At 42.2% G+C, this 21,721-nt stretch overlaps 1 protein-coding gene across 6 annotated transcripts in view; it reads left to right on the top strand.

Moving 5' to 3' along the window:
* The window catches only part of PTPRO (protein tyrosine phosphatase receptor type O), a 1,018,456-nt gene that overhangs the window by 352,331 nt on the left and 644,404 nt on the right, over positions 1–21,721 (top strand). The window lies entirely within an intron of this gene.

The raw sequence follows: 21,721 nt of genomic DNA, 5'->3' as shown, positions 1-21,721 counted from the left end.
CCTTGTGAGGCTCCACCTAACAATCAGTGTAAACTGTATCATTTTTATTATGCTTTGGCATGTCTATAGTAATATTTTTCTCATCTCACTGTATAGATGTTGACATCTGATGAGTTCCTTTATTTACAGGTTGGCATAGTATTATTATTTTTGTTTGTAAGAGAAGCATTTATTTTGAAACTCTGTTTAGGTTTCACCTACAGACAGCTTTGACTCTGTGTTGTTGGACAATTTGTAGTGTACAAAACCACTTGTACCCCTCTACCCCTCTTGTACCCCTGTACCCCTTTTGTACCCCTCTACCCCTCTACTCTTCTACACCTCTACCCTTTTTCTACCCCTCCTCTACCCCTCTACCCCTCTTCTACTCTTCTACCCCTTTACACCCTTCCACCCCCTTCAACCCCTCTTCTACCAACTGTATTTAGCAAAGACACTGTACCACCACAGCATCCCTCTGCACCACCACAGCATCACTCAGCGCAACAGCAGCATCACTCAACACCACCACAGCACCACTCAGCGTCACCACAGCATCACTCAGCTTCACCACAGCATCACTCAGGGCCACCACAGCATCACTCAGCACCACCACAGCATCACTCAGCGTCACCACAGCATCACTCAGGGCCACCACAGCATTACTCAGGGCCACCACAGCATTACTCAGGGCCACCACAGCATCACTCCGACCACCACAGCATCACTCGGGGCCACCGCAGCATCACTCTGGCCACCACATCATCACTCAGGCCCAGCACAGCATCACTCAGGGCCAGCACAGCATTACTCAGGGCCAGCACAGCATCACTCAGGGCTAGCACAACATTACTCAGTGCCACCACAGCATCACTTAGCATCACCACAGCATCAGTCAGCAGCACCACAGCATCACTCAGCACCACCACAGCAGCACAGCATCACTCAGGGCCAGCACAGCATCACTCAGCGTTACCACAGCATCAGTCAGTGTTACCACAGCATCACTCAGCACCACCACAGCATCACTCAGCACCACCACAGCATCAGTCAGCACCAACACAGCATCACTTAGAGCCCGCACAGCATCACTCAGGGCCAGCACACCGTTACTTAGGGCCAGCACAGCATCACTCAGGGCTAGCACAGCATTACTCAGTGCCACCACAACATCACTTAGCATCACCACAGCATCACTCAGCACCACCACAGCAGCACAGCATCACTCAGGGCCAGCACAGCATCACTCAGCGCCAGCACAGCATCACTCAGGACCAGCACAGCATCACTCAGCGTCACCACAGCATCAGTCAGTGTCACCACTGCATCACTCAGCACCACCACAGCATCACTCAGCACCACCACAGCATCAGTCAGCACCTACACAGCATCACTCAGAGCCCGCACAGCATCACTCAGGGCCAGCACAGCATTACACATGGTCAGCACAGGATCACTCAAGGCCAGCACAACATCACTCAGCTACACCACAGCATCACTCAGCGCCACCACATCATCAGTCAGCACCACCACTGCATTAGTCAGCACCACCACAGTATCTGTCAGCACCACCACAGCATCAGTCAGCGCCACCACAGCATCAGTCAGCGCTAGCACAACATCACTCAGGGCCATCACAGGATCACTCAAGTGGCACTTTTTTATTAACTTTTTTGCATGCTGCACAGCAGCCACACTTCTCTACAGCACAGCTTAACCCCTTCGATGCTCATGACGGAACGGTTCCATCATGAGCATCGGTTGAGCTGTGCTCATGATGGAACCGTTCCGTCATGACAACGCCCATTTACATTGGGGCCCAGCACCGGGGGTAAATCTGCACCGCACGGAAGGTGTTAAACACATTGGCAAAGTTCATAGCTCTGCCTATACACTTATAAGGCCCCAAAGGCGAGACCTATTGGCTATGCCTATGCTTGTTTGTTATGGGCAGCTGTGTTGAAGCCACAACATTTTTAAATGCCCATCTATTTGATCCAGTTCTGGAACATTCTATTATTCGAAGTCACAGTTGAATCTTAACCCTATTGCCCACTTTCCAGTTTGGACAGGTTGAGTGGGTGCCTCAGGAAATATTGCGCCTCGCTCGTGAAAAATAGCTCCAAGATATGGGCTAAAACTTTAGTATACCAGACGGCTTCATAGGGGGCGCTGTTCTCATTACAAGGAAGTATAGACACTGAAAGTCCTTAAGGGTCCTTATCTGGTCTGTGTTTGGACTGGTGACCTCATTTAACTGCACTCTGTGACTTCTGGGCACCCTGAATTAACCTTCTATATATATCGGTTGGATCGTTGTTGTTTCTGTGATTAGTTTTTGAGATGAAGGTGTGTTGACCCTTTTACGAACAAACCTTGTTGCAGGTTCTCAAACTCAGGGAGTTGTCCTGTTTGCTAGAAAGTCAGAACTTGAAATCAGTGTTTGAGACAGGGCCGGACTGGGAAACCAAAAGCAGCCCTAGCAAAAATACTCAAACCAGCCCAGGACCCTTCGTCTTCTTGCGGAACCTCTCTCTTTCAATCCATCAATTCTATCTCTCTCCTTCTCTCCTATCTCTCTTCTCCTTCTGTGATCACTTTCTACCTTCCAACTCCCTCAGTGTCTTTCTTTCCCTCTTGAAGCCTCCCTGTGCCTGCTGCGATTAACTTCGGGGGCCGAGTAAAAGCTGCTTCCACCTTCTGTTTTCACCTTACATTATATCTTATACTTACCTTTTAATAAAAACAATTCCATTCTTCTTTGATGTTATAGCCTTGACTAGAAGTTGTTTATTGGCTGAATATTCTGGCTTACTGCCTCTGAGTTTTTAACCCATACCACCTCTAAGAGTAGACCTCGAGCCATCACCATGCCTGCCTCTTGAAAGTTAAGTGCCAAAGTGATCAATATAGCTAGCCTATTGGCGTTGAATAGCATATGTGACCTTAGGGCAGTAGTGGGAAATGACAGTACCAACAATGGAAAATGCCCCAGGCCCCCAAGAAAAGAAGATACATTCCATGAGAGCATCAAATCAAGAAGAAGGGATGATGAAATGATCCTGATGGAAATAGAATGAAATCAAACTATAGGTGGACGTGTTTTTGGCATTGACATTCTGTTTATGAATGAAGTAACTCAATGCAAAGATCATGCCTGTGCGGGCATGTGCAGACATGTCATACTAGTTCTGGTATTCACCTACTCAACTCCATTAAAAAATTGTGAAGTTGTGGAAGTGAACTTTGATGCACCTTAGCACTTCTATGGGGTATTTTTAGGAGTAGTGCAGGCATGCTCAACAATTTATTAATTAAATGGAATAACTTTTGGAACTCTTTATAATGGAGGTTTAGTTATTTTTTACTCAAGTTATAGGTAATCGTTAAGTTACCAAGGCAGAGATATCCATATATAAAATATGCATGTGGGAATAGTCGGTCGAGATCCCTGGCAGGAAATGTATATATTTTTTTTGTGGGTAAAGTAGTACCATTACATGATACTGGGGTCATCCCCATGTCCGGTAAAAAAATGAGAGAGCATTCCCAGGCCGTCCGGCTCAATAGAGAGGGTTCCAAAGAAACCCCCTTTCTTTAAATAAAAAATATAAAATAAGGACATTTTGCTGTGATAGTCGCAGACTCTGGTCCAAGGGTCTGCAAACCTTCTATTGGGTATGTGGGCCTCACATGAGGGCTCCTGAACACTTGGTAGCCCGTCTCAGGTTTGCAGACCCAGGACCATGTTTCTGAATCAAGCAGGGAGGCAGGAGCCCCAACAAAGGACTACACGCCTTTAAGCATTTATGAACGTGAACACACCTCGAAATGAAATAAAAAACTAAAAATCATTCATTATAAAAACAAAAAAAGTACTGCAAACCGGAAATAAAAGTATGCAAAATATAAGAAAAAGAAATGCAAGGTCTTCAGGGTAGGCTTCTGAACACGAAATCTCACTTCATTTAGGCCTCATGCAGTCCTCAGTGGTCAGCTGGGCCTTCTTCGTGATTCTTTCTGCTTTTTCGGTCCCCGGTGAAGCAAGCAGGAGGTCAAACAATTGCATGCTTCTTTGGACCCTCATTTACTGTGGGCAGTCATCACAAATATGAAAACCAGTTCATTGGTCACTATTACCGATCAAATGTGGACGTCAACTGGCATCCTGGATTATGTCCTTTTTACGGAAAAATCATCTAAATAGTGATTTAGTACTACTAAGCACACATGCACAAATGAGATGGAAACGAGAAGGGGTTGGGTGGGGGGAAATCCAAAAGGGCAGAGACTCCATTAAGAGATAATACACAGCAGAGCCGTGTTCCAGTAATCCTCAGCAGCTGGTCCCTCTTTACCTCTCTCATCTGTAGCTAACAGCATCCATTACTGTAGGAAAGAAGGCTGCCACGGGCACAGTCCTGCAGAAGAAAACTCGTTCATAAGAGTCAGCCATTCCCAAAACCGCTGCCCAATATCCGGCAAGGATCCCAAACACTGATTTATCTCAGGGTGCGTTATGTCCCAAAGCAATATGGCCCCCAGCCAGTCCCAGGAAGAAATCTGTTCATCCAAGTGAAACTAAGAGTAGCCCTTGGGGTATATTTTAGGGTGTATTTTTTTATTTACTTATTTGTTTTCCTGGACGTTTTGTTGCTAGCAATCTTGCAAGGAAAGATATTTAATTCTGCCATTTATTTTTTATTAGAAACAATCTATCAAATGACGTGGTATTTTAAACTGAAATTCTCATGAATTGTTAGAAAAAATCGTCATTTAAAAGGGTGCTAGAATAATAAAAGCGGAAGTGAACTAACACTCTCCCCAGTGCCCAGCCTCATGAGGTGTAGGAGTAAAAATCATCCTCAGCAACATTAAGTGACGACATTTTTTTTTAACATTTCTCATTCACTAATGTGGGTTTAAATTAAGTCCAGTTTATGGCATTTCCCTGCGTAACCATCTTTCTTTTAACATGGACAACAGATTCCAAAAAGCAAAACAAACAAGCATTTTCAATGCAATAGGTCTCACAGTTGTGAGAGTTTGAGCTTTTGGCATTGTAAATGGCAATGTCTTTTATTTATGTGTTGGTTTTTAAAACACAAATAAAAGGCATTGTCATTTGCAATTCCAATAGCTTAAACTGGCAAATGCGAGACCTATTGCATTGCAAATGCTGGTTTAAACCATGTAAGTACCTCTGCATTTTATTAGCCCTGTGATGGGGATTATTGCCTCCCGCTTGTTGCTCTGGGAGTAATACGGAGGAACCCTGCTGTCTATTTGGGGTTGGTTGACATCTTATGACAGCAGTTTGCATCCCCTGCTGCTGTGTTCACACCTGTGCCATAGACACATTTACCTTGAAAGAGAAATGATTAGGCAAGGCGAACCGGACAGCAGGGGCACCTTCAGTGAGGGCAACACAAAAAAATAAGCTGTCCCGCTGTAAACATGTTTAAGAAATCAGCAGAGAACACTTTACCTTGATTGACTTGGCCAGACCAAGTTGATAGCCCCAGCCCAGAGGTCCCCGCCCATGACAACTGCCCTGGAGGGAGATGTGGGGATTCTTAAAGCCCTTTTAGCCCAATAGGAGTTGCGCACCTGCTGGTAAGACTCAGGGGCAAGACGAAGAACATGAGCGCGAGCAAACAACCGGACCTGACCATGAACTATGAACAAGAAAACACTAATTTTGACGCTGAGATTCGCGTTCCTTAACAGGATACGTAAAGCCCTTGTTTTGATTTCAGCTCTCTGATGTAACCGAATCCCGCCTACACATGCTTCTTGTTTTTATGGCCTGAAAACCATTTCTGTCAAATCCCTAAAGAAAGGCTCTTTGGTGCCAAGGTCGCCATGAACACATGCCTGTCTTTCGCTTTTGTGATGAACTACTTGGCTGGTTGTGCACTTGTGGCTGGGCGAAGTAACAAGGAGGGACGGGGTGGGGGCGGAGGGACTCGGAGTAAAAGAGTCCACTTGATAGCAAAGCCCGGGGCCTCAGTGGTGGTGATAGAAGTGAAGTACCTCAGGTCAGCGGGGCCTTCGCTAACACTTTCCAGAATCACCGAAGGTGGCAGCGGTAAAAATACATGATTTATTCAAAGCCCTATTACGGTTCGAGGTCTGAAAAATGGCCATTCAGTCTTCCGCACGTAACTTGGCCGTAGGACAGGCAGTGACATTTCAGTTAAGCTATGAGCCCAACCTCTAAGGACAATTGGGCAAAAACAACACCGAAACACATGTAATGACTACACAGCATAACATTTGATTATAATACCATTTTGGTGTTTCTGCAATCAGGAATTGCATGTAATATTTAAACAAGCGGTCACCAGGCATCCGTTGTTTATTTTTTTATCGCGCTTTCACTTTAAAGTGGAAGTGAGATGCACAAATAAACACACTGCGCCATGTCTGCTTTTTTGTCCGGCCCAATCAGAGAGCAGGACTGGCGAGTTCAAGGCTGCGTGACGAAGCCGTAATGCAGGCGAGCCCGTTCGGGTGGGCCGGAAAAAAAAGCGAAAAGGAGGCACCCTAAAAACCTCGTTTCCAATGGCGGCGCACCGTTTGACATAAACTGTGACGCAAGCCGATGGGAATAAGGGGCAGGGCTTCAAGCTCTTTTCTGAAAGTACACTTCTGCATTAAATCTCACCTAGCATTTCGGCGCATGTGCGCAGCAATGCTAGACGAGACCTAAAAATGGTCTAATCATAAACAAAACCAAAAAGTAGATAAAAGCAGAAAAAAACTTGGGGCAACCACAGACCAAAGTGTCCGTATCCCTTTCATTTTCAGGCTCTCTGATACGCCAAAGCTTCAACCCAAGTTATCCCTATGAGACATGTAAGTAGAGTCTAATGTTTCAAGACTGTGAGCTCCAGGACCTCGCGTTTCTGGGCAGATTCAATGAGAGAATTACGTCATCATTTTGGGAGGTATTAAGGAAGGTGTGGTTATTAACGGTTAGGAGAAATTGAAATGTTCAATTGAATGTTGTAGGCTGGTGAATAAAAGCGTCGGTTACGGGCTCCGTGTATGGTGTGTTCATTTTGCAGCCTCCTGGGCAGTGGAGGACATCACAAAGACCACTTTTATTGTGTTTGTGTAAAAAAAAATGTACATGTTCATTAGAACTCCCACATATCAATGTTGGATATTTGGATATGTGGTGGGGAAACAAAGTTGTGAGAGGTAAGGGAAGGGGTAAATCCCATCTTAAAGTGCAAATTGTTGTTCATAGTTGTGTGGTCTTATATCATTTTTCTCAAACAAGTTCATAAACACAAACATGGAAACTGTATATCGAAGAAAATGAGGTTGTAAGGGAAATGGAGTAGAATGGAGAAGAAAAAAAACGATCCTAAAGTGTAGAAATTGTAGCTCTATTTCTAACTTTCGAGCCCAGTTCATGTGCATGGAACAAGATACATTCCTTGGTTCAAAAGGAACATAGGTGCGAAAATCTATTAGCGCCAACCACAAAAATCATTATTAACTGGTGAATACAGTCTGGCTTCAAATGTAGGTGTAGAAAAGGCGCACGGTTGGCTGTTCTTGTTTTTTAGAGTGGGTTGCTTTTGGGCATTTAGAATGTTTCCTTCTTGGTAGCCTTGTATACTACCCGAAATGATCCCCGTGTCATCTTGGCACATTGCAAAAGCTCAAATTTGAAAATTAGGCTCCTGTTTGTGATATTTATCTGCCATCAGCGATTTTAATTTGTAACAAGCATTGCATGTTTCATAAACCTAAAAACTGGTTCTTGGTGTATGTGTCTATGGTACAACAGGCGAAGCAATTCGGCCCCTATGACTAGTGTCCCTTCAAAAGCAAATTCAGCAATAAAAAAATGGTCATCATTCATAAAGACATCCCTTGTTATTAAAAGAGCTGAATTGCAAACTCCCGCCCCTGCCAGCAAACAGATGGATTCAGCTCCACATCCCCTCACCGCATAAACAACATGGGCTCGGCGGATGGGGTCCCTGCGGCCCTTTGGAGGCTTTTAGAGGGGGCAGTGGCCCTCCCCTAAAAATGAATGCAGCCCCAGGGCATGGGGTCACTAGGGCCGCTAGATGGCTAAGATAGTGGGCTGCAAGCTATCCTCCCCTAAATATTGTAACAACATTCCACCCGGTCCCTGGCCACCGGGGGAGGTGGGTATGGGGGGAGCGCTTTAAAAAGGCCAAGAAGCCTGCTTTTTAAATTTGATCACATATCCTTTGCACATTCAAGGTTTTTGCCTAACTACTGACACCTGTGATGTTCAGACCTGCCTAGTCAGGTCGCGCTGGACACGGCAGGCTGGGCATTACTCAGCAGGTGCAGGCTGTCTGTGAGCTCGCTCAGCCGGCTCCATCAGCTATCGGAGTTGCTCCAGAGCTTCCTTTTCTAAGGCAAGCTCAGCGCTCTCCTCGGGGGAGGCGGGGATTGGTCCTGTGCTCCAGACAGCCCGTAGCACAATTTGTAAATTACATTGGCTGCCAGTGATCAGGCGCATAGAGTTTAAGACAATGTGTTTCGCATTTAAAATTCTTAAAACCGACACCCCTTCCATCCTCCAGCATCTTTTGACCCTGTATATGCCATCTCGCAGTCTTCGCTCTGCTAGTCAAAATCTAGCACTTGTTCCACGCTTTAAAAAAAGTAGACGAGGTGGTCGCTCTTTTACTGTATTGGCTGCCAAGCTTTGGAATGCGCTTCCTGGGCACATTCGAGCCTTGGAAGATCTTTTGGTTTTTAGGAAGGCTGTCAAATCGTATCTCTTTCCCCTGCCTTATTAAAAAAAAAAATTTTGTTCTCTCTGTTTCTGCCTGTTATGTTGCTTTCCAGTTATAGCGCCGGGACGCCCCTTCGCTGGGGCAGCTGTGCGCTCAAAAATCCTAGTAACATAACATAACATAACAGATCTGGTCCCCGTCGCTGCACTCATGGGATCCTCCTCCATCAATAGGGCAGATCGGGGGGCGATTTCTCAATGCTTGATGGCGACCCACAGGTTGCACTTAAGTTTAGAGGTAACAGCTTGAACTCCAAAAGTTAATTAGTACCCACAGCCTCTCCTGCCATATGGGGTTTCCACAATACTTGCACACACGCCTTCAGGCCGTCCTACACACCAGTCCCTGCCACAGGGGCCCTTAATGGCACACAGGGTTGTCGGTAAGCACGGCAACAATCTTGCCACTTGTTTGCAGTGTTCACTTCCACTGCGGCCCTTTATAGCATACCGGGTCCCCCAACAGCAGGGTATGGGATTCACGCTCCCTACATGACACTGCCTTACCTGATGGCGCACATGGCAGTAATCCATTTGGTGCCGCAGTCATATCCTTGTATCGGGAGTCCTCTCTGTTTAGCATTTTGTGTTCTACTTGTGTTACATGTTCTGTTGTCCTGATGGTGTGTTATGCTGTTTTTTGTGTTGTTGTGTCACAGTATGGGGTCATGTGGTCTGCCGGTTTTGTTTCCTTATTTTACACCATGGTTGTGATGTGAATGGATTGGTAAGTTGCTGGTGTTGTTTTGAGGTATGGTATTGTGTTCATTTCTGTAATGACTGTGTTATGTTATTGTTTTGTTGTGTTAATATTATATTATGTTACTTATTACCAATGAAGACTTCAATAATAGCTGATACTTTCCCAGCCAAAAGAAGCGCATTCACATTAAAGTTGTAGTGAAAACAAACGATTTGCTATATTGGCAAAGGTGGTTATACTTTGCTGATCCAACTCTAACAATTTAAGACAACAGTCATCCTACAACCTTGGCACAGACAAAGACTTATATTAGGACAATTAGCACATCCCACTTATATATGATTCAGTCTAAAGTGTTTTTACTTCTAATGGAAATTCCTGGTTATGGGAAAGTTCGTTAGAAACAATGGGCGTAATTACAGTGACTCATCAGGTTATTAACCATCCGTGTTTAAGTGGATTGGGGTGTTAAGAGGACTCGTAAGCTGATTACCATAAATGTTTACTGGTGCACTATGTGCAAGTCCTAAAAGAGGGTATAAGCACCCATGTACCAAACAGTATACAGCTCTCTCAGTCAGCCTGTCCTTAGCTTTGTCCTCCGAACACTGTAGTGAATTCCTGCAGGAGAATTATTACTACCTGGAAGCATTTTGCAGCGTTTAGCAGGCTACAAGGAATCCTGGAGACTAATTAACAGCAACATAATACCCAGTGGTATATTGTGTATTGTTACAGTTGTTTTCTGGCCTTCTGTGTACTTCAGAATTTAAAAAAAAAGACCAAAGCTCAAAACATTTCAATCGTTTTGGTAAAAAAGGAAACACTCAAGAATTGATAATCTACAAACAACACAGTACTGTGACTTTTTCCAATATTGACTGGGAGGTGCATCTATGAGCTTGCCATTGCGAGCTGTCTTTATAAAATGGACTTCTAATACAACAGCTTTTGCTGGACACTCATAATAAGGTGCTTAATAAAATGTACTTCGAAATGGGCTTCCAAAAATGATAGTCAGTTTCATCAGCATGGCATTAGAGTGGGGAAATGCCCGGCTGCACCTAAGCATCACTTTTTGGAATTCTTCATTCTTCTCATTACAAGCTCTCAGGCTGCTTTTGCACAGCAAGCATATGATGATAAACTAGAAAGCAAGAGGAAATTAATGATTTGACTCAGCATGCATCAGTGCTGCCAAATGTCCAGCAGGCGTGCAGCAGTTGCTCAAGCTGTGACACCAGCACATGAAATCCCAGGGGTGGATGACCAGAAGTAATGAGATGTGTATTTACTGGACAGACGCTACCAGTGCCCATGATAAACAGTTTGAACTTCATTTCCGACTTAAAGGTACTGTAGTGCATATAACGCAGCAGACCACTGTTAATAAACACCTAGTCGTTCTCTGTTTCAGCGAAAGTATGTGTTTAGAACAGATAATCCATGCATAACCTGGCATAACCCAAAAGCTGGATACGGGAAAACACTTTAATCAATTCTAAAGTAGTATTTCTGCAGCTGACCATGCAAGAATGAAACACACTGCTGAGAATGCTTATTCTCAGAGCTAGGGTGTAGAGGGAATCATGAATTTATTAAAGACTAGGAGGCTTGCATTATGCATTATCCTTTTTATTCACCACTCTGAGCAGCACTTTAAAGAATAGAATTAGAACTTTGAATGATCACATAAGGTAAATCTACCTCTGCATCCCCATATAAGCCGTTTGCCCTCAATCTTCTTCCTCTTTGATGCTGCTCATGAATTAGACAAGATGTAGTCCTTCAACCAGCTCAGTCCAACTCCAAATGAATTTCATTAACTCTCTGCAAAATAAACATTAACATGAAAAAACTAAACAGTTTCAATTTATATAATTTCACCTACCAAGCATTATAAAGATTTATGAATTATCTTCCCTTCTCTCATTATTCCAAACTTTTGTAAAACATTAAAACACTTACAACCACCATCCCAAATAAATCCTTCGACCAAACAAACCTTTCCCAACTAACTGATAAGGAAGCCAGGGAGGGATTATGCTAGCCTCCTAGTCTTTAATAGCAACACAATTATCTATACACCCTAAGTTTAAGAATCAGCATTTTATGGCAAGATGGGCGGCCACAATTTTGTGTATTCAAAGCATTTCAAAGCAAAGCCTAATACATGCATTACAGGCATAAAATTAAACGTAGTATGAACCAGTGCATTCGAACAATCTGCCACCTTCATATTTCCTCTAATGTACCATCGGCACTGAATACATTAAAGGCATTAGCAGCCTTTGCAGAATGAGGTTTATATACAGATAAATTCTCTCCAGCTTCCTGCATTAACGCTTTAATCCATTTTGCATTGTTGGCCGAAGAAAATGGACCATATGGCTTCACATATGAGATTAACAATTGATCTACTCTTGAACCTTTGTTCTCCTGAACCCAGCTCTCATACTCGTTAATAGATCTCACTAAATAGTACTTTGGAAATTTATCAAATTTAAAGATTAAAAACTGATTTAGAAATGGGCTTGGTTCTTGTCCAGATCTAAAAAACGATATCAGACAAAGTAACAAAGCTAACTTCATCTTAAATCTATGCGAGCCAAAAACGTATTTACTGGCCACTAATGAAATGAAAAAAATAAACCTTCCTTAGACTGTTATACCCAGCCTGTGGTGGTCTTCTTAAGTCAATGAACTTGAAAAGCCTCCAATTTAATTGACTCCCTCCTACATTTATGCCATCTAAACTTGTGTCTTTCCCTTTTATCGGACCTGTAACAATTTAATGTTCAGGAACTCATACATTTCCCAAACAGCTCTGCCAAAAAGGTTACTACCATTACCCGATCAGACTCCGGGGAGCCAAGCAGCAACATACCCAGCCATTTCAGGCATCTCTGCATATTCTCCTTGTTCCTGGAGCCCAAGATGGATTGAGTAGCCCTGAAACCTCTCCTGAAAGATCCCTTGAGTCTTTATGAACCCTGAAATCTTCCAGACTAGAAGGTTGAGTACTCCTGACGTTATGCAAGCTCGTATCCTTCTACATCCACTAACAAACCCTTGCAGAAAAAAATTAGAAAAGGAATGTCTACAGCCAATTCCAGAACTGAAGAAGACCATGCCTGAATTGAGCAAAATGAAGTCACTAAACTGGACTAGCATTTCTGCCTACTAATGTGTAAAAACACTTGCTGTATCATTCCGAATGGAGGGAAAGCATAGTTATTCAACTCTATCCAGTTCTGATAGAATGCAGCCACTGCTTTTGCCACTTAGTCGAGTTGCTAAACGATATATCTCTCCAACTGAAATGGTAAATGGAAATGAACAAATTCACCTGTATGGTCCCCAAATCTTCTGAATTCTCTGAAACAAATCTCCCTTTTCACTGTCCAATTGCTATAATCCATAAAATGACATGACTTCTAGTCTACCGCTCCATTCTCCTTCCTCTATGGACCTCTCAAACCTATCTAGTGTTTGAGACAAAATTCTCACACCTTTTTAAAACGTCTTTATTATCAATTTCTGTGACCTGCTCCCCACAGTTTCTTTAAATGATTCACAAAAGTTCTGTAGCACATTCTCAACAACATTCAACAAGCTTGTACCCACCTCTTCTAACTGAGGAGTGTACTGTATCATGATGTCATTTCCAGGCAATTGATATGTTCCCTTTTATCACCTCTTCTCCATTTTCCTCTTTTCTCCTGTTACAGCAACATTGCACCTCCTCCTACATTGTGTGCATTTAATTCTAAAACACAATCTAGAGCTGTTCCAATAATCATGTAACAATCCATGCTACTAAGTTTTCGGACCAACAAATCAACTCCTCCCTTGCTTCCTCTGAAATAACTGTTCTGTCCCCATACTAGAAACCCCATGACAAACCTGAAACTGTACAACCCTGTAATGCAACATTCCTCAAAACATTGTCCGGATTGAGGAGGATGAGAGGCCAATCACATGAGCCGGGTCCCTTAAACTCATCTCTTCTATTTAAAGAAATTATTCATCTCCTGTTTTATAATTTTTTACTTTTCTTTCTGGTAACTAATGCGGAATCGTCGCTATATCTCCTTTGAAACTCATAAACTCCAAACCCTACGAGGGAATTAAAATACTTTTTTCCAGATTCACAATGAAACCTAAATTCTCAAAGAGAGATAATACAAAAATGAACTGAGTCTCCAGCAAAACTACATCCTGACTCATTATGTCATCCAAATAAATTATCATTTATACTCTATGATGTCACAGGTATCCTGCCACTGATCTTAGAATTTTGGTAAAACACCAAGGTGCTGATGAAAGGCCAAATAGTAAACACTGGAATTTGCATAATAGTCCTCTTTGTCTGAACTGTAGGAATGCTTGACTATGCATAGCTTTAGGGACTTTGAAACATCCTTCATATCTGATTTCACCATTCAATCCTTTTTTGTATAAATCTCTCACAAGATGCATCTTAAAATGTCTGGTAAAAAACAGTCAGCTGCCTTCAATTTATTACAGGTGATGAACCTTTGTCCTTTTTCATCAAAAAACTGCCTCATAACACCTTTTTGACCGTCCTTTACCTTTACTTTGGCATTGTTCTACAACAACTGTGTCTAGCGTTCATAAGTCTCTCCAGCTGCTCCTGAAAAACCAAATTCCTTGGCTCCGTTGAGTGTAATGGGGGAAGAACTGAATTCTGTTACATAACCTCTAGCATTAATTGATCACCTATAGTATTTTGATATTCTTCTAAAAACGTTCTTAACCTGTATCCCACCTTTCTATGGGAAGAACCAAAATAGTCATAATACTCACCTTGAATGTGAATATTGGCCCCAGCCCCTTGAATGGAAAAACTGATGTGCATTTATTTCCTCTATCTGACCTTTATCTGACCCTCCTCCTTGGCTATGTATATGCTTGCAGAATATTCAGTCGAAAGGTTGCCCTCTACTTCCAGTTCCTCCATTTAATGTATTCTCAGCCCACTTTTCTCATAGATGTCTCTAAAGCTATCCATGTCTTTTCCTATGGAGTGTACCATTCTTTCGCCAAACAAGATTCCTTTTGCATCTTAGTTATACTTCCTATTGGCCAGATCTCCCAATTTTGGGTTGATCCTTAACATAGCTGTCCCTGTAAAAATATCTGCATTTGCCTTACCCAAGAAGCATATCATATTGCTTCTTCCACAGTTAGAAGTGTATTCAACAGTTAGAATATCCTTATTAATAATTCTTTAAGCCAATGCATTTGCCTGTGGCTTAGTTCTCTTTGCCAGCCTAAGTAAGAGAAAAGCACTGTCCACAATCTCAAAGGTCAAAGACAATTCAGATAGAACCAAAAGTACCAAATGGCCATCGCCCACAGCTTTCAAAACTAAATCTAGACGGTGACAGCATAACAGATATTACTAGAATTGGCTATCAACAATTTTACAGAGAATTTGGTGTTACGGGTGAATTGTTGATGAGCCTACATTTCCCAAGACACAGGAATCTAAGCTATGTAATTAAAAGGGACTAGTGGATTAGAAGCAACCACCCACTCCAAGCAGGAGTTATTCAGTCACAGGGGTGTAAGTCTGACTCTGAGGCAATAGGCCTCTTGAGTAGGCATGCCTCTTGAGCATATTGCCCATTGACACCAAACCCATAGTAAGTTCAAATCTACCTTCTCACATTTAATATATGCCTCCTCTACTTAAAACGAAAATGTGGGTGAGAGGACCAAGTACATGCAATACATTTTCTTTGCGCTATTTGAGTAAATGTTCCATATAGAGGTTTCCGAGTACGATCAGCTGTGCTCCACCACCTAAGAAAACAAAGGCATCTATCTCCATGCAACACACTGGCTCAATGTCTTATTTCAAGATAGTGTGGTCAGCTTCATACAGCCAGCCTCTCTTACCCGACGCACACTCTATGTGACATCTAAAAGACTGATCAACAATACGATTGGACTTCAAGCTATTTTTAAAACATATTACCTGAAATAATGCCAAATCTTTCTTTCTAAATGGATACATTATCAAATATGTTTGTTAAGATTTAAAGATAAACCTTTCAAACGTATATTTAGAATAAATATCCAAATAATGGTTTAAAACATATTTAAATGTTATTTATAAATAAAACTGCGCACATCAGCTAATTGGCAATCTTATAAGTTGAGAGAGTTTCCTAGACAAAACAACCTAACACAGAAAACATGTTTCCTCGAAAAAAACAAGTGAAATGAAAGCCACTTGTTTAGAGCAGCAAATAAAAGAGGAAGAATATGAAGGCTGAATGACTTACATGGGGATACAGAGTGTTATTCAAGGTTCTAATTCTATTGTTTTTTAAAGCGCTGCTCAGAGTGATGAACAAAAGAGATGATGCATAACGATGTCCTCCTGTCTTGCCATAGAAATCAATTTTACGGATAAATGCAGAGCTCCGTCATAATAATGATAGTATGCAAAAAGAGACTGCAAATGTTACTTTCTAGAAACCCAGTGTCTTATCACATAAGGTGAGCAGTAAATGTGCCAAATTAAATCAGTTCTTTACCAAGGTTTTAGCAGGCTGGTGTATTAAATAGTCGAAGAGCTGAAGCAGAGCTATTTTACCTCCTAAGAAAACGGACTGTGGTTTCTTGAAATAAGAACATCAACATTATGTGCTGCTTTAACCTGGAAATATAGCAAAATGTGTTGACATACCCTAACTAAACAACAGAAAATAGGACAATAGCATGTACAAAGAACATAACCCAATGAAAACATAGCAGGGCACAACACAACAAAATAGTCGAAACAAAACATAACATTGCCAGTACAACAAAAATGGAGCACAAAAACACAGCGACGCAAACACATAACTATGCCTCACCACCACAAAAAAATTCCACGCAAACAAATATGGATAACAATTCTTGTCACCTTTTACCACTTGCAGAAACCTGCTTTAATAATATGTTGCTAAAAGGTGTGTGCAGCAGGCACAGCCCACAACCTCAACCTACCACCAAAGACATGAAATAATACCAATAAAGCATGTTTCATGACCAGGCCATCAGACTACAAACTGTTGTCTACCAGTCTCAACTGGCATTCATGTTGAGATCCCTACCAGCAATACAATGTGTAAACTTTAGTTTTCCAACGGATGTGATGCTTTTGACAAAAAATAAACTTCAATAATTGAAGCGTGACTTTCTTATTCTCTACCCCACTCCATCACGAACTCTTTTTCATTTCTCATGTTTCCTTGACACCTATTATTACATGAAATCATCTAAATGGTCATATTGTACTCTATTATGACTTTCATTATTGACACTTGACTCATCATGTTTGAGTCCGGGGGTCCTCGTTATCACCAGTGTTCTTATTTTCCTACTGTGTCTTTCCCCAACTTCATTAAACAAGCTCATTCCTCTACATAACTCTATGCTACAGACTCATGTACTAAGACCGTTCTCTAGATCAAGCACATGGAGACGGGAGTTTATTTTACATTGTAAAGGCTGTAGGCTAATTTGACTTCAGCAAAAGAAGTGAGTGCACCAATATGTGATTCTGTGTACTTACTTGAAATTCCAGCTCAGTCAGATCCAAAGGTGGTGGTGGTTTTATGTGCCCCCAGTGTCAGACGTAGTAATGTTTTCTCAGTTACTTAAGTGAAACTAATGATTGATAATGTTGCATAGTAAAATACAGGATAGATCACAATATTGCATCTGCAGAGAAATACATCCTACCTTTGGTTATTAGTTTATGTTTAGACAGTTCCTAATAAGAACGTCTAATATTGTCACAGAGAATAGCTTATCTATTGGGGTAGTCAGATACTTGATTATTTTGGCACATAAAGCCCAGGACTGTTTATTTTAAAATGGATCTTGGTAGTAATCGGCAGCCAATGAAGAGATGCTTTGGCATGTGGCAGGTAATCCAGTATTTTCTGACCTTGGATCAGATACAATCCACATATTGGAGCTACCAATAAACTTGCTTGTATATAGCCATCCATAAAGTGTAATCAAATAATCCAGACCTTTAATCACAGCTGCACCAGATTTCCGTTATATGGCTGGTATATCTGGGTCATTAATAGATAGAATTGGAAAATTCAGATTTTGGAAATATTTGAGTTATATTGCTTAACGTTAATTTTAGGGCCCAAGTCCCACCTAGTCCTACATTTTAGCTAAAGGGAGCATATCTGAAAGGAGGGAACATTTATTTTCTTTTCCTTCAAACAAGCAAGCACTGATCTGTAAGTATTTAGTTGAGGCAGATCTGTGCAAAATAGGATTGCATTTGCTTGATCTTCAGGACTTGTGCCAGCTGAACAAGTGGGCTCTGGACCAGGCACTCAAAAAACTAAGTTAGCATCCGAACGAGAATACATTGTCACTGAGAATCCTTTTAAAGCATGTAATCACACAAGGTAAACGGACATTGAAAGTTGTCAGCGAGACTGGTGAATCATGTGGGACTCCACCCAAAATATCTTGAGAATGGAAAAGAAGGTTCCCATTTCAACCGTTGAAATCTCATCATTAATAACTCTTTAAAGCAATGGATGCGCCTGTGATGTAATCCTCTTTGACAGCCTATGAGCAAAGAACAACGCGGTCTACAATCTCAAAGGTCAACAACACTTCCGATACAGCCAAATGGCCCTCACCCACAACCTTAAAAAACTAAATCTAGACACTGACAGCTTAACAGAAATTGATGGAATTGGCTATTAACAATTTTATTGTATTTGGTGCAACAGGGGAATTAGTGATGAGCCTAAAATTCCCATCATAAAATAAAATCTAAGCTATTTAATTAAAAGGTACTCTGTAGATTAGATACAACCACCCGCTCCATGCAGGATTTATAGTCTCAAAGGGGCAAGTATGGCTCTTGAGCAGTGTGTCTCTTGAGTAAGTATGCCTTTTGAGCAGTATGCCTCTTAGCATGCCTCCTGAGCAGTCAAGCTGAGGCATAATTAATGGGACCACCTCCACAGGAGAAACCTCAAGGCTGAGTCATAGAAGGAAGCCTGCTCCTACAAAGGAATTCTGATAAACACTTAACAAGCAACACATCTACAAGGGGGAAGGGGGGGGGGGGGGGTCTAACACTGTTTCAAAACTAACTAGGACTTGGAGTAAGTCTGAGCCAGTAGACAGACTGATTAAATTGAAGGGCCACTCAAGAGTGATGTGATGAATTATCTTACACTATGTTCTTTGATGCAACAAGTATATATAACATGTAGAACAGATACACCTCCATGGTGGAAACAAACCACACTCGCAACTCGCAGAGCAGTGTGCAATATTAAGTAGAGACTAAAGAGGCAGGTAATTAATATAAATCCGACAGGGAAGTACGACTCTAAGCAAGAAATCGTTAAAATACAACGCTAGCTATTCCTAATATATTACCAACTCAGATAGCTTAGGTTTTTACATGCATTTGAAAATCCATGCCTTTGTAATAAAGTGAGAAGGTGACAAGAAGACAAGTTACAATTCACTACAGAAATGGAAGGAACGTAAAATACAATAAAATACAATAAAACAAACTTTGGGGTGCCCTCTCCGCCGGACAGAATAATGATTCCATTCTTTCAGAGGAACACAAGGAAGTCAGCTCAGTGCAGTTCGGAAACAACAATGTCAGAACAAAGAAGGACAAACAAATGACATAGCGCAGAGGGTCTTGTCAAAGTACAGACCATTCTTTCATCACATGTGAACAGTAACTTTCTTAGTTTTTCTTCACACATCTAGTGTATGTGCAATGATACCAGGACAGATAATGTCGGTATTACATGTCACTCATATTGATTGACCATCCTGTGTAATTTTTGGAGGTCACAGTGAGTTAAACAGGTGTTGGCAAGGGAATAAGAGTAGTGGTCCAGAAATAGGGATTGTTTCTTTCCTGCACTTAGGAATTTCCTAAGTGTAGGAAGGATTGTGCACTCACAGATAACCAGAGTGTGTGATAATGGTTTCAGAAACAGAAGTACCAAGACCGAGGAAGGTATCAGAAGTGGCATGGAGGAACAAAGAAATTAGTAAAGTTAATGAGTTTCTCACTCAGAAAGTCCAACTCCAAAGTAAGGACTGTTCCAATTGAAGGGATTTATAACACTTCTCTTTATCTTTTCTCTTTGATTGTCACTTTCATTTTATTAAGTGTGCTTGGCACTCTTTCTTGGATGGTAGAAGCCGCAGTAGGTTAGTAGGGAAGGTTGTTCAGGTACCATGTGGCTCTTAAATGGTCTTTGCTGCGGCACACTTTTATTCAGCTATCTTCAGAGTAGGGACACCCTTCCCAATTGTTAGAGAATGGATCTAGTGTACTATACATACTGAATCTGGAAACCAATGATTCAGAAGCCGCAAGGAGGAACTATAGGTCTATGGAGAGTGGAGCTTAATGGATAAGAGTGGGAGTCATCCCTACAAACCCATCTCAGCGAACTGAAAGCCTTCCGAGATGCTCACTAACTCTCAGATGCAGAACGCAGGTCAGCTTTGCCCCCATTGCTTGTGAAGGACTCCAAGCCCCAGAGTTTAGCTCTGATGCAGGGAGGAGTAAGGCACTATTTAGTGCACACAGCAGTCTGGCTGCACAGGAAACTGCAGGACTCTGTTTGGCTTCATTGCTGGTGGAGGAATCCAAACCTTAGAGTTCAGCTCTCTTTCAGGGAGAATCAAGGTACTATTACCAGTGCTCACTGGTCCTGCTGTGTGGGACATGCCCAGTGTTAGATTTGGCATCCTTGGGGTGGATTTCCCCTGACGTTTTGCCTTTACCTCCTGTGTTTTTGATGATGTGCTAGAATTAGTTTTTGCTGGCTTAGATGCTTTGGGCACTTTGCCACTGCTGAGTAGTGTCAAAGTGCAAGTGCTCCGTGTGTAAATTGATATTGTGATTGGTTGTCCCTGATTGGCATATTTGTTTTACCAGTAGGTGCCTAGTGCAGTGCGCTGAGTGTGCCAGGGCTGGTAAATCAAATGCTACTAGTGGGCTTGCAGCACTGATTGTGCCACCCACATGAGTACCCGTGAAAAGAGGTGTCAGGCCTGCCACAGTGGTGCCTGTGTGCAGTTTGTTAACTGCCTTATCGACTTGGCAAGTGCCCCACTTGCCAGGCCCTACCGTTCCTTTTCATACACATAGGGCACCCCTATGGTAAGCCCAAGGTACCCCCCTGGGCAGGGTGAAGTGCATGTGAAAGGTAGGACATGTACTGGTGTGTGTGACATGTCCTGATAGTGAAATACTGCTAATTTCCTTTGTTCACTACTGAAAGGCTATCTTGAACATAGGACAGAATGGGGAATGCTTTTTAACATTTTACAGGCCTATGTTCCATAGAGATAAGATAGAAAAATTGAGTTTAGTATCCCTGAACTCAGGATTTAATAACACATCTTTTTGTAAAGATGGCTTTTAAATTGTGTGTTTGAAAATACCATTTTTAGAAAGTGGCTATTTTCTTGTTTATTCTTCCTGTGTGCCTCTGCCTGTTTGTGGATTGATTGCCTGGTTTCAGTGTGACAGAGACAGAGGATGTGCATTCCCTGTAGACAACCTCTGGGGGGTTGAGGTGTACCTTGCCCTTCCTGGATGACTCAGCCCTGAGTTGAATAGACCTTGGCTGCATATAGAGTATTATGAGGAGATCTACCTTGCACCTGAATGGAACCTGTCTTCCTTGCACAATGCTGTCTCCACTTCTAGTGGTCATACTACACCAGTGAAGGCAGAACTGATGTGAACTGGGCTCAGAGCCCCCTGCAGAAAGAGAACAAATACATTTTGGGTTATAAATACTAGACCTAAAACACCGTAACTTAGGATCATTCCTTTAATTCAAGAGGAACCTTTGCCAAGGAGAAGAGTTGGAGAGACTGAGAAGAAATACTGCCCTTGCTGTATGTCTGGGGTTGGCCTGCAGTTGCTGTTTCCTCCAAGGAAAGGAGAAGGACTTTGCTGCGTGCTGTGTGCCCTGCTTGAAGGAGATCTCCAAGGGCCTGTAGTGAGCTGGCCTCCTGCTCTCCTGTACTGCTGTTGTGAGTTCTGACCTGCCTAGATGTGCCAGTGCCTGTTTTGGGCCTCTGGAGGTTGTTGCTGCTGTTTTGGAGCTGGAAGAAAGAAGAAACGTGAAGAACTGCTAAAATCGCTCTTCTTGTGGCTGTTTTCTCAACGCATCTCCACA

This window comes from Lissotriton vulgaris, chromosome 1_1 (genome assembly GCF_964263255.1).
Source record: "Lissotriton vulgaris chromosome 1_1, aLisVul1.2, whole genome shotgun sequence".
Classification (NCBI taxonomy): Eukaryota; Metazoa; Chordata; class Amphibia; order Caudata; family Salamandridae; genus Lissotriton; species Lissotriton vulgaris.
The sequence above is the reverse complement of the archived record's forward strand: the minus strand, read 5'-3'. Positions and strand labels throughout refer to the sequence as shown.